At 47.8% G+C, this 17,610-nt stretch overlaps 1 protein-coding gene across 5 annotated transcripts in view; it reads right to left on the bottom strand.

Annotated features, from left to right (window-relative positions):
* ULK4 (unc-51 like kinase 4) overlaps positions 1 to 17,610 on the bottom strand; it is a 597,001-nt gene that overhangs the window by 514,738 nt on the left and 64,653 nt on the right. The window lies entirely within an intron of this gene.

Below are 17,610 nucleotides of genomic sequence, written 5' to 3'. Positions count from 1 at the left end.
TTGGTCAATAACCTCTCATGGAATTATCTCCATTGGAGCATATCATCTGCTGGGGACTGTACTGATATGCGCACCCTCTGAAGAGTGTCACCTTCCCATTTTCCCCTTCTGTGCTTGTGAAACCGACTAATACTGACACTGGCAGCCTCCCCCGGAATATGCAGACTCATCCTTGGCTTCATGAAAGCAATGGGGCAACACCGGTACTGCACACCCGCACGGACCAATGAATAGGCTGTCCGCTCCCAGCTTGACTAACAGCCTTTGAAGCTTTCCCAGACTAACAGTTTTGTCACTTGGAACTAGTTTTACTCCAATTTTTTTAAAAAAGAAGAAACTAACGCAATTGCCAGGGACCATGGATCCATATCATCTCAGTATCAGAGAACCCAGCCTCTCAACTCCCACTTGTGATATGGGAGCAATGATAGTCGCCGAGGCCACTGTGTCGCAGTGAGTCAGGGAGGGATGCAGACAAAGAGCCTGGCAGGCCCTAGAGCCCTCACGGGCCTGGAGTCGACCCACAGTGACAACACTGCTGTTCAAATAGACCTTTATTTTCTCAATCCATGATAGGGTACCATGGCCAGGAACCTTAGCGGCCGTACCAGATTCGACACAGACCCCCTTGTTTGTACCCTTCACTGGCTGCCTGCTGCAAACCACAGACAAAACCCGATGAGCAGAGAGGGAGAGACACTGCAGGCAGAGGAAACCAGGCGAGAGGCAGAGTTTCCAGGTGCCGCCTCACCGTCGTGGCTGGTCCCCTCTTCCCCATCTGCTGAGAACACCCACTAGGATGTAGATGATACATGTTTCTTGAGGGGTTGAATTGCATTTTTATTTGAAAACAAAACACCCTACAGACTCACTATAGCAATGTTTCCTTAAGAAGCCAGGATACCAGTGCCCTATTATCAAAACTGGGTCTTTTTGATGCTCCAATAATTTAAAAGTTATGGCACAAAGAACATCATTTCAATACTGTAATTTTTGAGCCTGCTGTATATAACTAGTATTTACTTGCTATATATTCTTACAAGCTGTATCTTTCAACACTCCACAAATGGTATAAACCCAAAGGAGGCTCTTTCTAAATTGCATTTTTCTGCTTCAGGGATCAGCTCTGATTAGTTGTGTTTTGTGCAATTCCTTCCGTCCCAAATTCACTTTTCATGTTTCTTTCATCTAATAGAAAAATGAAATGTGATGCTTTGCTGGGTTCCCAAGGATTACTAAATTACCTTGCTTTCAAATGCATAAGCCTCATAATGGCTGCTCTGAACACACAGTACAGGTACATTCCTAGCCCAGGTAAAATGAGCACCAGAATTAGAGCAGAAAATGCAGAGGCTAAAAATTGTTCTACAAGATGTCAGATAAGAAACTAAATCAATTCTACCATTATACAAAATTAGGAAGCATGGTTTTTAAGAATTCTTTGATGCGAGATATTTAATTTGCCTGCAGAAATGATTCAAATACAGCAATTCCCCCAAATGAAATGCACTTCAGCACCATGGCTCAATGTAAGAGAAAAAAACCAGCATGTTTCACATCATTCTACATTAAAAGTGAGTATTATTCATCTCCTGATTTATCAACTGCAGCAAATTGGCCGCTCATGCTTTCAGAAAGTCACAGAAAAAAAAAGTTTGTGTAACAGGTCAATCACAAGGGTGTGAATTCACCAAAACAGCATACGGGGGGATGAATAAGGACCTCACTCTGAGCTCAGCGCAACAAACAAGGCACAAAGGATCCTGTGCAGAGTCTGAAGTGATAGATAGCATCTTGCGGTCCCCAGCAACCGAGAACCCCCAGGAGGCCACCTCTGTGACAACAAAAAGGCCAAGAACAGGAACCTGACTTCACTTCCGAATCCAACAGGATCATCTTTCCTAGGAAGCATCCAGCTTCCGCAACTGCCATCAACACCCAGACGCTACGTTCTCACACGATCTAGAAGCAGAATCATTTGCTGAACATGGCCAGCGGGGCACCTGACCACACGGCTTCTCAGCCCCCTTCTTCGGTCCTGACCATTTCTTCCACCGCAGCTCAGCCACTGACCCCCCAAGACACATACCCCAGACCCCGGCACCTCTGACACTGCTTCTCAAACAGTCTTATCTCCATTTACATGTTTGAAAGCTTCCTTAGTCAACGCCTTGCAGCAACAGAAGTTTAAACCCATCGGCGCTAAGCCAATTCGTCCAGCACCTCCTCAGAGCACTTCTCCCTTGCTCTTCTACGCAGGCTGGGTTATCAAAGTCCCACTCCCAGGGCTCCTACAAGCAGGTTTCGAAGTGGCCCCTGTCCCCTTCCAGAGACCCAGCCGCTGCCTTCACTGAAGAACCTAACTGTACACGAATGGGCAAAGTGGGTCCTTCCCCGGAATGGTGTCACCACAAACCTGGTGTCCAGGGGAGCTGCTCCCTTTCCCTAGGCAGCCAGCTTCCCTTTCTCGGACATGACAGTTCCCTCTCCTCCCCTCCCTCACATCCTTGGGCACCCATTACCCGCTATGTACAGCGACCCTGCTGTGCTCCAGTCAGAAGCCAATTGCTGCACCACCCCCTGCCCCGGTCAGCTCTGACCCTCCACGCACCTGCACCTTAGCCTGTTCTTCCCGTTGCAGTGCATGAAGAACCCAGCCTCTGATGTAACACCAGTCACCGGGGGGCATTCATTCCCATGTTGAGGACACCACCTCAATATGGCTTCTGCTCCTACAAATTGGTCCTTCTGTGTCACTGCTTACCCTCATCTCTCCAAACCTAACCGAAAAGTAGGTTTAGCATCCGCCTGCAGCACTGGCTTCCCCTGTGGGTATCGAGTCATGTCCTAACCCCTGGCGATCACTGATCTGTTCTCCATGTCTATAATATTGCAGTTTCAAGAATGCTATGTTCATAGGAGATTTCACTCCTCACAGACCCATCTATGCTGTTGTGTGGACCAATGGTTCATTTCCCTTTACTGCTAAGTAATCCACTCCACACTAGGAAAAAACAATCTAATCACTCACAAATTCAATAACATTTATTTTTGGTCTAGGGCCATCACAAATAATGCTAGCACAAACAGTCACGTACAGACTTCTGAACAAACCTAAGATTTCTCTGCAACAAAGCCCAGGAGTTTCTGTGTGTGTGTTTGTGTGTGTGCACACACATAACACACAAGCCTTCAAAAAGTTGATTGAAAATGTGTAGTATGAAAAAATTATTTATGAATGATAGGACTAAGAGTCAAAGGGATCACATAAACAAGACTAGTGTCTGAAAATACTAACCGATAGAATTAAAAAAAAGGGAGAGAACGATCCAACATGGGACGTGGGATACACAGCAGACTCATAGAATGGCAGATGTCCTAAACAGCACTCTGGCCTCAGACTCAGCCCTTAAGGCATTCAGATCCGGCTGAAAAGCCCATGAGAGTATTTCAGGCATGGAAAGCCAAGACACTCTGGCAAAAAAAAAAAAAAGAAAAAATGACCTAAATGAAAGATCTCTGCAAGTGAGATCCCAGTGGAAAGAACAGCTCATCAAAGAAGGAGGTACCTTTCTCTGAAGGGAGGAGAGAACTTCCACTTTGACTATGACCTTGTCTAAATATGATCAGAGTCGGTGAACTCAAAAGGCTTCCATAGCCTTGGCAACTCATGACAAGAGCCTAGGGAGATTACTGACACCATAAACAAGAGTGTCAATTTGTAAAGTCAACAACAGGAGTCACTGTGCACTTACTCCTCATGTAGGATCTCTGTCCTTAATGTGCTGTACATTGTGATTTAATGCTATAACTAGTACTCAAACAGCATTTTTCACTTTGTGTTTCTGTGTGGGTGCAAACTGTTGAAATCTTTACTTAATATATACTAAATCGATCTTCTGTATATAAAGAGAATTGAAAATGAATCTTGATGTGAATGGAAGGGGAAAGGGAGTAGGAGAGGGGAGGGTTGCAGGTGAGAGGGAAATTATGGGGGCAGGAAAAAGCCATTGTAATCCATAAGCTGTACTTTGGAAATTTATATTCATTAAATAAAAGTTAAAAAAAAAAGAAAAAAAATGTATGGATTCTAAAATTTTTGTGCAACAAAATAAACTTTAATTTCACTTTTCTACGCTGTCCTTTCATATAAATATGTGAAGCGGAAGCATAAGGTAACCATGGCTTTTTTTTTTTAACACAAGTACCAAAATATTTTCCCAAATGGATGGACAATTTTACACTACCAGCAATAATGTACATAAATCCAGTGTCTCAGTATTCTGGCAGCACTTGGTATTGTCACAATTTATCCTGTTAATTATTTTCATAGGTGTGCAGCTGTGGTCTTCGTTTGCTTTTGCCTGACAGACAAGCATGTTAAATATCTTTTCACATACTTATCTACTTATTCTCTGGTGAAACATGTCACGTGTCTTTCGCCCATTTTCTTATTTTTTTAATTATTGAGTTTGGGGAGTCCTTTACGTGCTCTTGTATGAGATTTTATAAGGATGGCTTCATGTAGACACAGAAGACTCATAGAATGGCAGATGTCCTGAACAGCACTCTGGCCTCAGAATCAGCCCTTAAGGCATTTGGATCTGGCTCAAGAGCCCATGAGAGTATTTTAGGCATGGAAAGCCAAGACACCATGGAAAAGAAAAAAAAAAGAAGAAGACCTAAATGAAAGATCTCAGTGAGTGAGATCCCAGTGGAAAGAACGAGGCCATCAAAGAAGGAGGTACCTTTCTCTGAAGGGAGGAGAGAACTTCCACTTTGACTATGACCCTATTGGAATAAGATCAAAGTCAACGAACTCTAAAGGCTTCCATAGCCTTGGCAACTATGACAAGAGCCTAGGGAGATTACTGACGCCATGAACAGGAGTGTCAAATTGTTAAGTCAGCAACAGGAGTCACTGTGTACTTACATCCCATGTGGGATCTGTCCTTAATGTGTTGTCTAATGTGCAGTGATGCTATAACTAGTATTGAAACAGTATTTTTACACTTTGTGTTTCTGTGTGGGTGCAAACTGATGAAATCTTTACTTAGTATATACTGAATCGATCTCCTGTATATAAAGATAATTGAAAATGAAAAAAAAAAAACTTGGTGTTAAATTGGAAATTATAGAAAATTAATCAATTTTTAAAAAAAAATATCATGTAGGATCTCTGTCATTAATGTGCTGTACACTGTGTACTCAAACAGCATTTTTCACTTTGTGTTGCTATGTGAGGGCAAACTGTTGAAATCTTTACTTAATATATACTAAACTGATTTTCTGTATATAAAGAGAATTGAAAATGAATCTTGATGTGAATGGAAGGGGAGAGGGAGCGGGAAAGGGGAGGGTTGCGGGTGGGAGGGAAGTTATGGGGGGGGGGAAGCCATTGTAATCCATAAGCTGTACTTTGGAAATTTATATTCATTAAATAAAAGCTTTAAAAAAAAAAAAAAAAAGGATGGCTCCACGTGTGTAGCTCATCTTTTCATCCTTTCTGGGACAGACTTTTGCAATGCAAAAAAATTTATGAAGAACAATTTATTAACTATTTTCCTTTCTGGAACATGTTTTTGGTACCACGCCCAAGAACTCTAACTCAGGGTGACAAGCCTCTCCTCTGAACCTTGTGGACACTAAAGACCGGCTCATCTTATTCCCCTCTGAAAGTACTGCGCTTTCTTTTTGGCAAGCAGTTCAAAGACTTCCAAGCAGTAAGTCTTGTTTTTCATCTGTGTTAGGAGCAGTATCTTCTTGCTTCTCCCCCTAGTCCTAGAATGTAGCCTCTGGGATCCAGGGCACGGTCCTTGGTCCTAAGGCGTGACCCTCCTAGAACGGCAGTATCAAGTCCACGGTGTTGACCAAGCCCCTGTACAACAGAGTGGGACAACCCTGAGAACTCCACTTCCCCTGCCCTGGACGGCCGCCCAGATCTGTAACCTTCCGCTGCTGGTTCCTGTGGGGTTTCATGGGCTGTCCCTCGGTGCATGGAGAATTCCAAAACTAACCAATGACAGCAGAGGAATGTTTGTGCTAAGATTTCCCCTCCACTCACTTCCCATCCCCCTCTATAAGGGCCGAATTGTAACCTCTGTTCCTCGGCCCCCAGTGTTGCCTTCTACCTGAACTGAGTCCCTTTCTGGAAACTTGTAGCAACTGCTAATCCTTAATGGAAAACAAAAATGGGGGGTGAGGCGGGAGGCGGCTTTGTGGACAAAGGGTGAAGCTACCTCCTGCAATGCCGGCATCCCACACTGGAGCAGCGAGTCCTGGCTGCTCTGCTTCTGATTCAGCTCCCTGCTAATGTGCCTGGGAAAGCAGAGGAAGGTGGTACTGGGCCCCTGCCAGCCATGTGGGAGACCCAGAAGGAGTTTCTGCCTCCTGGCTTTAGTCTGGCCCAGCCCCAGTCACTGTAGTCATTTGGAGAATGAACCAATGGATGAAGATCTGTCTCTGTCACTGCACCTTTCAAATACATGAAGCTTTAAGAAAAAAAAAAAACACCTGCTGAAAAATCAGCCAGTTACGGGGCGGCTGAGCTCCCTGCTTCCCGTCTCCCAGGTGGGCCCTCCCCCCGCCCAGTCTCCACCTGCTCTTCTGTTCCTCATCCTGCCCAGATTTATCACTGTTCCTGGCACAAGTGGCACCACGTTACAGCTCCCCACACATGAACAAAACCAGAATCCCAGCCCAGGCCTGCTTTCCAAGTTCACTTCCCAGTCTGGAACAAGTGCAAATTCGTATCCCAGACACGGATGAAAATTCCAACTGTAGTTACAAACTTTTAGACGACTTTTTTCTTCTACTTTCTAGAACCAATGGTAAGAGCGACAAACTGTCTTGTTACCTCTCATGGTAGGTAGGTGACTTGTCTTTATTTTTTCTCCCAAATTCAATTCTTAGCTACAACCAATGGCCTCAGCTCAACCTGTGGCCTCATCCCATATTTGTAAAATGCTCTGAACCTCAGAACGACAAAAGCGGTAACCACTACTCCGTCCTGTCTTGTTTCAGATTTCAGTCCCCTGCCCCCGTTTCTGGATTTTGAGAACTTCCATTTTTAATGTGTGCTTAGCCTTGCATTCTGTAGCCTTCTTGTTATCTTTTCTCCTGCGTGTCTAGCTGTTGTGCACTTTTGCTGAGGAAGGATTTTCAGGTTATCGAAATGGTTAGAACTGCCACAGCGAGAAAAACATGTTTCATTATTAGAATAGCTGTAATATCATAATAACTGCTGCATGCAACAATTACAAGGGAAACAAGCCTACATTAGTACATAAAATACCAATATCCCGGCAAGTTCCAGAACCACTTGTTCTAAAAAGAAGTTAAAAATTCCAAGTATGGAAATCAAGGACAGTGACCAAACTTCCTGTGTGCAGCTGTATTAGCTACAAAAAGCTACACTGCTCAAGCAAGCAGGAAGAGAAGAGGAACAGGTGCATTGCAAGCACAATGGCCAAATGGGCCACACCACACCACAGCATTTAACACAGAACTAGGGCCAGTCGTCTGCTCATCACATCATCTGTCTAGAGCTCCAAAAGCAGCTATGTCCAGAGAGAACTAAGTCCGAGAAGGCTTCAAATCCCCATCTGTCCACTGCTTAACACAACACTCAAGTTCTAGAACCTATTCAGCAGTGACTCAAGGCAGTAGCTCACAGACTTCACTCTTCTGACCAACAGAAAATAGGAGTCTTCCACAAGTACTGGGATAAGCAGTGGACAATTCTAAAAATCAGATTTGTTTCAATTCAGTGACAGTGGTAGTGCCTCATAGCACAGTGAACTTGGTCCATTAAGAATCTGTTGATTCTTATCACCGTTGCTGGGTGAAGTAGGCTAATCCTCCACCTGCAGCACCAGCATCCCATATGGGTGCTGGTTTGAGTCCTAGCTGCTCCACTTGTGATCCAGCTCTCCGCCATGGCCTGGGATAGCAGAAGATGGCCCAAGTGCCTGGGCCCCTGCACCCCATGGGAGACCAGGAAGAAGCTCCTGGCTCCTGGCTTCAGATTAGCGCAGTTCCAGCCATTGCGGCCATTCATTTGGGAAATAAACCAACAGAGGGAAGACCTTGCTCTCTGTCTCTCCCTCTGTCTGTAACTCTACCTCTCAAATAAATAAAAATCTTTTTTAAAAAATCTGTTCAAAGTGAAGACTTTCTGTTGAAAGTAAAAAATGCAATGTGAATTAATAAGTTAACACAATGATTGACATTTCCTGAAATCACTGAAATTATGTCTTAATTAGAAAAAGGTTAAAGCGGCCGGCGCCGCGGCTCACTAGACTAATCCTCCTCCTTCGGCGCCGGCACACCGGGTTCTAGTCCCAGTCGGGGCACCGATCCTGTCCCGGTTGCCCCTCTTCCAGGCCAGCTCTCTGCTGTGGCCAGGGAGTGCAGTGGAGGATGGCCCAAGTCCTTGGGCCCTGCACCCCATGAGAGACCAGGAGAAGCACCTGGCTCCTGCCATTGGATCAGCGCGGTGCGCCGGCCGCAGCGCGCCTACCACGGCGGCCATTGGAGGGTGAACCAATGGAAGGAAGACCTTTCTCTCTGTCTCTCTCTCACTGTCCACTCTGCCTGTCAAAAAAAAAAAAAAAAAAGTTTAAAGCGATAATCCATGTGATTTTTACAATTACTTTCCTACTGTATATATCACACACATGATACGTCAAGACACTGCAAAGGAAAAAGTCCACCTTACAATGGAGCAATTGGGCAGCACCATTTCAACCTAATCATCAAGGAAGTGCAACAAATATGGGAAACCTGACACTGCCCGCTTCCTGATTTTTTTAAAAAAGATTAACTTACCTGAAGGCTAGAGTGACAGAGTAAAGGTGGGAGGGAGAGATGTTCCATCTGCTGGTTCACTCTCCAAATGGCCTTAACATTCATGGCTGGTTCAGGCTGAAGACAGGAGCCCAGAGCTCCAACTGCATCTCCTACGCGGGTGGCAGGTGCCCAAACACCTGGGCCATCCTCTGCTGCCCTCCCAGGCGCATTAGCAGGGAGCTGGATTCGAAGCAGAGGTCCCAGGATTCGAACCAGTGTTCTGACATGGGATACCAGCGTGGGAAGAGGGAGCTTAGCTCACTACAGCACCATGCCAGACCCATGCTCCCTGATATGCTGAAATATGAAGCAGCCACATCATCCGTGACACATTCTTACAAAAAAAGAGTTTAATCTGAGTCTGATCAAGCTGCTAGACCTATCTCACAATTTACAGCAGACCTACTGAGTAGCTGAATGAGTTTCATGATATCAAGAAAAAACCATTAGACAAATGGGGAAGATCCTACAAGGCGAACAGCCTGCAGTCTCCAAGAAATCAATGTTACGAGGCAACAAGAGATGGAGAGACCATTAGAGATGAAATATCAGCAAGGGACTGCAAAGGGCGCCTTCTAAAAATGTGAGTCGAGTTCCTTCTAGAAAGACCAGGGTGGTTTCAGTTTCAGTAACTCCATTAATAATGTTAACAATCCACTTGTTAACAATAGAAAGTGCAATGATGTGGTCACTGACACCCTAAGACTCAATTCAACGCCCACTCATGGTAAAGATGCAGTGGAAAGTCCTAAGTTCTTTTTAACATGATTTTATTCCACCACCACATATTAATGAGAACACAGGGCCCTGTAAATTCATCAGCCAAAGGATTTTAAATTTAGAGAACCTTCTTGGAAAAGTTCAGATTACACCCAATTGGACACACAGATACCCTGTAGCCAGCAATTCTACTCCAAGGCATGCCCAAGAGAAAGCCTGCATACATGCATTCAACCATGTGTACAAAAAGATTTTTTTTTGATAGGCAGAGTTGGACAGAGAGAGAGACAGACAGACAGATAGAAAGGTCTTCCTTCCGTTGGTTCACCCCCCAAATGGCCACCACAGCTGGGGCTGCGCCAATCCGAAGCCAGGAGCCAGGTGCTCCTCCTGGTCTCCCATGTGGGTGCAGGGCCCAAGCACTTGGGCCATCCTCCACTGCCCTCCCTGGCCACAGCAGAGAGCTGGCTTGGAAGAGGGGCAACCGGGACAGAATCCAGCACCCTGACTGGGACTAGAACCAGGTGTGCCGGTGCTGCAGGCGGAAGATTAGCCAAGTGAGCCACGGGGCCAGCCAAGAATTATTTCTAACAGCCAAGTACAAAAAGCAACCCCGATGTCCATCACCAGGGATATGGAAGAGTCATGCGGTGAAAATCCACCAGAGGTACAGGCACCAGGAATAAGTTCCACAGATAGAATATGGCAAAGAAGAAGACAGGTAGCCATGTATGACATGTCAGATCGTCCAACCTCACACACACACACACACACACACAGAATCACAGGAGGCAAAATAACCACTGGTAGTATTTGGGCATTAAGTCCCTTTGGAAGCCAGGGAGAGGGCAGGAGAGGGCACAAAGGAATCTCCTATGTGGGCCATCTTCTATTCCACACCAGCAGCTCCTGGGTTTTCCCTTTGTGATCATTCATCAGGCAATACATTCATGTCTCGTACGTGTTTGTCTATTTAGAACATTTCCATAAAAACAGTGTTTTAAACCAAAAGGAACCCATAAGGTAATCCCAAAGGCCCTAGTTCCTAACTATCTAAAACAAACAAGGGCTGGTGTCCCGGCACACCAGGTTAAGCCACCACTTGCTATGGCAGCATCCCATATGGGCGTGCCAATTCAAGCCCCAGCTGCTCCACTTCTGATCCAGCTCCCTGCTGATGTACCTATGAAAGCAGCAGAAGATGGCCCCAGTACCTGGGCCCCTTGGAAGATGCACATGGATTTCCAAGCTCCTGGCTTTGGCCTGGCCCAGCCCCTGCCATTGCAGCCACTTGGGGACTGGTTGGATCATTCCAACCAGCGGAAGGAAAATTCAATCATCATTCATTGTCTCCCTTGTGCCCTCAAATATTTTTAAACAACCTAGGCCAGTGCTGCGGCTCACCAGGCTAATCATTCGCCTGCGGCGCCGGCACTCCGGGTTCTAGTCCCGGCTGGGATGCCGGTTCTGTCCCGGTTGCTCCTCTTCCAGGCCAGCTCTCTGCTGTGGCCCGGGAGTGCAGTGGAAGATGGCTCAAGTGCTTGGGCCCTGCACCCCATGGGAGACCAGGAGAAGCACCTGGCTCCTGGCTTTGGCTCGGTGCAGTGCGCTGGCCGGAGCGGCCATTTGGGGGGTGAACCAACCGAAGGAAGACCTTTCTCTCTCTCTCTCTCTCTCTCTCTCTCTCTCTCTCTCACTGTCTAACTCTGCCTGTCAAAAAATAGAAATAAAAATAATAAAACAACCTAAAAACTGATGTCTGTACACTGCATTTGTGACAGAAGTAAAAAATAAGTTATTGGAATTGACGTTAAAATTCAGTATTATCGGCCAGCGCCGTAGCTCAACAGGCTAATCCTCCGCCTTGCGGCGCCGGCACACCGGGTTCTAGTCCCGGTCGGGGCACCGATCCTGTCCCGGTTGCCCTGCTTCCAGGCCAGCTCTCTGCTGTGGCCAGGGAGTGCAGTGGAGGATGGCCCAAGTGCTTGGGCCCTGCACCCCATGGGAGACCAGGAGAAGCACCTGGCTCCTGCCATCGGAACAGCGCGGTGCGCCGGCCGCAGCGCGCTACCGCGGCGGCCATTGGAGGGTGATCCAACGGCAAAAGGAAGACCTTTCTCTCTGTCTCTCTCTCACTGTCCACTCTGCCTGTCAAAAATAAAAATAAATAAATAAATAAATAAATAAAAAATTCAGTATTATCACTGTGTTTATAGTCCAGGGCGTTAGATGCAAATGACAAAAAAAAAAAAAAAAAAAGACACAAATAACTTAAAATGCACTGTGGAGCTTCATTGTTAGTAATATTTATAGTAACTTTTGAAAACCAACACAACAAACCTTAGGTTAATGAAAATAAGTAATTAGCTCACCAGTCAAGATTCTCACCCAGTAAGAAAAATCACAATTTTAAGAGAATGATGAAAGCAAGATAAAGGACGAGAAGTGCCTGGTGCAGCTCTCTCCACAGGGACCAACCCGAATGCATACAGCACGGTGGCTCCACTGGCGAGTTCGCAGCAGAGCCCCAGGGTGTGGTCACGATGAAACGCGAAAGCCAAGGAGCAGAGTGACAAGGACGGCCTCACACAGAGGGTCAGCAAGCATGGCTCCCACCGCCCCGCTCCAGGACCAACCCTGAACCCACACAGCCCCCACCACCCTGCTCTAGGACCAACCCTGAACCCAAAGAGGCCTCCCTTGGAGGCCCCAACAGTACGCACCTGCCAAGCCCAGGACAGGGAGTGATCAGAGCATCCACACCAGGGATGCTGGTGTGGCCAATGCCCAAGTCATGCTGGGCCCTCTCCAGTGCCCCTGTGACAGCTTCCCCCCACCCAAAGACTTCACCCACCCAGGAGCCTCCTCCTGCAGCTCAGCCAAAACAGCCCATGTGACTGAGTCAGGAGCCCCCCCCCCCGACCTCTCAGAACCCACGGACGCACGTGAGCAGCCCCCACACCCACCCCACCGAGAGGCTCAGCCTGCGGAGACCCCGGAAACCCAGCCTTGAATTCATGGCCCTACCCACCCACTATACGGGGCAGCAGCTGAGCAGCTGGGCCCACCGAGGCTCCCCAAGCCAACAGGCAGCCCCCCTACACACACACACCCAGGAAGAAGCAGGGCAGCTGTGCACGTCACGCCACAGATGCCCAATGGACATGCCTAAGATGCTGACAGGTGCCTAGTGTGGGCCCACCGCTGCGGCCACCAGCCACTGACATGCGCCCTGCTCCAACGCCGGGCACGCTGCATCGCACTCCCTGGGACCATCAGAGAAGCGCTACCCACACTGAGCAAGTTCCCCCACCTCCACTGCCCTATCTCGTCTGCTCGGGCCATCACGGCAGCCTTACCCCACGTGAGCCTTGCTAACTGACAGGCACCGAATTCCTGCAGCCAGGAGCAGTGCCCCCAGAGCAGCTGGTGCACCTGCCCCAACCTAGCAGAGCTCCATCCCAGCTGACAGTGCAATCCCACATGAGATAACCATAGGCACTGGCGACAATGACCGTGGATGGAGTTACACTGACACCACACCACAGCGCCCACTCACAAACAAAGCCAATGTGCTCCATCCCAATAGCAGACACCCGAGGACACGGTGCTTCACCTAACGTATCAAACTGGCACATACACGTGACCTCTACGAGATGCACAAATACTGATGGAGGGACACAGGAAGCATCCAAAATACAGAAAGGTAGCACAACACCTCCAAAGACACGCAGTCACTCTGCAGAAATGCAGCAACAGGGCCTGCGAAGAAGTCAATGGATGAACTGTCCGAAAAAGTATTTGATTTGATTTGAAAGAAATGTAATAAGATAAAAGAAAACAGAGAAAAAATTCAAGGACATTAAGATGATGATTCATTATTTGAAAGAGAAACCTGGCCAAGAGATAAAGATGATGGAAAGAAACAAATAGAAACTTGGAGCTATGTAATTCAATGAACGGAGAAAAAAAACAAAGAAATAAAGCGCAGGGGCGTGGGTTTGTCGGGAAGGTTAAGATGCTGGTGAAGACACCTGCAGCCCATCTGAGTGCCTGGCGCAGGCCAGCTACCCCACTCCTGCCAGTGCTGCCTGGGAGTCAGCGGGTGACAGTGCAAATGCTTGGGTCCCTGCCACTCATGTGGGGAAACCTGGATTGAGTTCCAAGCACCTGGCTTTGTGTGGCCCAGCCCTGGCAGTGGAGGGAATGTGGAGATGAATCAGCAGATAGCTAGAAGACCTCTCTCCATATGTCTGCCTCTAACAAGTCAAAAACAAAAATGCTAACCTTAAAAAGAAAACCTGAAAAAATCCTTATGGGATCTTTAACCAACGTCTGGATTGCTCACGGGTATTAAATGTACTGAAAAAAATCAGCACTCGAAATTTTACTCATGGTTTACTGACAGATTAGCCACACACAGTCAACTGTGAGTCGACAGAAAACTCATCTCCAGAGCTCTGGACCTCAGGTGCACCCTGCAAAGGGCTCCAGGATTCTGAAACGTGTGCCTGGCGCTTACTCTGCATTTTTTTGGAGAGGCCAGTAAAGCTTTCATTATTGTCATTCATCTGAAATGCTAACAACCAGAACGGACCCGAAGAACATTTCGTGTAGGCAAAACTGCAAACATCAGGAAAAAGATGAAACGCAGGACCACAGACTTGCTAAGCTTCTACAGATCAGAAGTCTAAACACTAGTTCTTGCACTTGCAAAACATTTCACAGTGTTTGAGTGCCCTCTAGTGGCTGCCTGAAGTATCACAACAGCTCATAGGATGGCTGGGTCAAAGGCTCGCAGCGGCGGCAGTAGTACAACAGCAGGTCCCAGAACTGGGCCACAGGCATGGATGGGGGTTGGCGGGCACATCACCCGGGTGACTGGCAGGTCCCAGGGTACTGCAGATGGCCTCTACCCAGGCTCTTGAGAACAGCGACAACAGGACCATCTCCCAACCACTGCCACAGGATGGCCAAGCACAAAAACTCCAGGAGTGTGGACATTCTCTCAGTCCCAGCCCTGGCCTTTGTATGCCAACACCCCCTCCTCGTCTAGAGCCCGTCCCATGGCCCCCACGCACTATCAGCTCTCCCCCACGGCATCTGGCCCCAGGCAGAGCTGACCTCTGGGCGAGAACCATCCCAGTGCCCAGACACGCCTGAGGACACAGAGGAGCCTCCCCCAGGAAAGATCCTACTGGGACGCGAGTCCGTGACCCCGCGCCAGGTGCTGTAGCTCATCAGCAACTGTGCCACTTAGCAGTCCACTGTGTGAGCATGCCACACGCTGCCCACTCAGCTGTGGATGGACACTGGGGTTCAACACAGGGCTGTTATAAATCATGTTAATAACACAAGTTCTTGTACGTGTCATTTGGGACCCTAAGGATCCTAAGTTTTTTTGGTTTGGTTTGGGGTTTTTTGTTTGTTTGCTTTGAGCCACTCTGGTGATGAACTTGATACTTCACTTTGGTCTGGATTTGCATGTCTCTGACGACTCAGTGTTGACCATGAACATGTACATGGGCCACTCTTCTTGGCTATCCATGTCTGCCTGCAAGTACTATCAAAGCCAGCAGCTCATCTGTCACCATGCTTCCAACTCTATCCAGGAAAACAGCATGTACGTTTGGGGGGAGGGGTCAGAAGGTGGGTATGCGTAACACCGTGGTCCAGGGCACAGTGATGCAGCAGGTAAAGCCGCCGCCAGAGGCACCGGCGTCCCTCGTGGACACCAGTACCTAGTCCTGGCCACTGCACTTCCTGGCTTCCGACCAGCCCAGCTCCAGCTGTTGCAGCCATTTGGCAAGTCAACCAGAGGATGAAAGATTTGTCTCTTCCTCTAACTCTGCCAGCCTTTCAAACAAGATAAACAAACGAAAAAAAAAGACGTAAATCACTATCTTCCACCTCCTAAATTAGTCTCCTGGTTCTGCCTGCCCCTCTCCTATTAATAGGCATGCTTTTCTTTTTTTCCTTGAGAGAGAGAATCCATCTTTCAAAAAAAAATTTTTTTTATTTAATTATTTGACAGAGTTATTGACAGTGAGAGGGAGAGACAGAGAGAAAGGTTTTCCTTCCGTTGGTTCACCCCCTAAATGGCCGCTATGGCTGGTGCTACGCCGATCCGAAGCCAGGAGCCAGGTGCCCCCTCCTGGTCTCCCACGCGGTGCAGGTACCCAAGCACTTGGGCCATCCTCCACTGCCTTCCCGGGCCACAGCAGAGAGCTGGACTGGAAGAGGAGCAACTGGGACTAGAACCTGGTGCCCACATGGGATTCCGGCGCCACAGGCGGAGGATTAGCCAAGTGAGCCACAGCACCAGCCTGAGAATCCATCTTCTATCTATGAGTTCACTCTCCAAATAGCCATAGCAGCTGAAGCTGGGCCAGGCCAAAGCTAGAAGCCAGGACCTCTATCCAGGGTGCAGGAGCCCAGGCACTTGGGCCACCTCCCACTGCTTCCCCAGGCCTTTTAGCAGGGAGCTGGATGGGAAGCTGAGCAGCCGGGACTTGAACCAGCACTCCAGTAAGGTGTGGCGGCATGGCAAGCCGTAGCCTCACCCACTGTGCACGCCAGCTCCCAGAGCAATACTTTTCAAACATTAACCAAGTCAAGGCATGATCTCAGGCTCACAATTCCCCCATGTCCCTCCATCTCATTCTGAGTAAGGTCCCAAATGCTTAGGTGACTTGCAACAAAGCTCTGCCCTGGCCCGGCGCCAGCTCCATCCCTGCCACCCTGCCACCCTGCCACCCTGCCTCCCTCCATTGCAGCCAAACTCCCCTGGAAGCCCACCGACCAGTTTTCTTTGCCCACTCAGTCCTCTGCAAAGGCTGTGCACCCTGTCTGCCACCCCATTCGTCCAGAGAGCAGAGCTTGTGCCCACAGTCGCCCCCGGCCTCCGTTAGCATGTCGCCAGCAAAGGCTTTACCCGAGCAAGGACCACGGCCACCTCAGAGATCCCTAACGCCATCATCCAACCCCATCTTCTTCACGGAGTTCATCATCACGCGACACTTCATACATTCCTATTTGTTTTCTCTTCCCACGCTAGAATGCAAGCTGTTAATCTACCACGTGCAACACTGTGCCCTGATGCCCAGAGATGGTCTGAGTGTACATAGGTACTCCTAAATATTTGGAAATAAATGGACAGAAGAGTACTGGAGCCAGGAAAGCGAAGTAGATTATGAACGTCAAGAATACGACACTAGGAGCCAGACCTGTACCACGGCAGGGTAAGACGCTGCCAGCAACACCCATATGGGCACCAGTTCAAGACTGGGCTGCCCCACTTCCAATCCAGCTCCCCATAATGCACCTGACAAAGCAACCGAAGACGGCCCAAATGCTTGGGCCACTGCACCCCATGTAGCCCCTGGCCTCCTGGCTCCTGACTTCTGCCTGGCCCAGCCCTGGCTGTCGCAGGCTGCTTGGGAGTGAACTAGAGGGCGGAAGACTTCTTCCTCTCTAATTCTGCTTTTCAAATAAATCTTAATAAAACACTACCAACAAATTTCTTCTAAAACCAACTAAGAACTTGACATTGCCTACTCCACTGCTTCCTCACCCTTACAGATCTTCTAAAAGATGCAGAATTTATTTCCATACTAGCAATTTTTAAAGTATTTATAGTCTCTTTTTCAAGAATTCATGCTTTTTAGAATAAGCTTCAAAACATTGAACAGCTGTTAGTTAGGCTCGCATTTTACAGATTCATTTGTTTAAACTTACTTATTCTGTACTTTGTCTTAACATCTATTGCTTTCAGGCAGCTACAGCTTGATCAAGTAAATAATCGATGGATGTTGGTACAACTCAGATGGAGGCCTTAAATTTTTAAAAATGCCTCCCTCCCCCAAACTGGCAAATGGAATGTACTGGGGTGAAATGGACATCTGGAGATTCAATGATCGTATACAGCCCTTGGCTCTTCCTTGAGGAACAGTGGTTTTGTTTTTTTCTTCATTATTTGTTGAACTCTTACTTAGTGTAGCATTAACTTTATGATCATTAGGTAAAGTGAATGCACATCTT

The sequence above is a fragment of the Lepus europaeus genome, chromosome 9, assembly GCF_033115175.1.
Source record: "Lepus europaeus isolate LE1 chromosome 9, mLepTim1.pri, whole genome shotgun sequence".
Lineage (NCBI taxonomy): Eukaryota > Metazoa > Chordata > Mammalia > Lagomorpha > Leporidae > Lepus > Lepus europaeus.
This window is presented reverse-complemented; position numbering and strand designations above follow the sequence as displayed.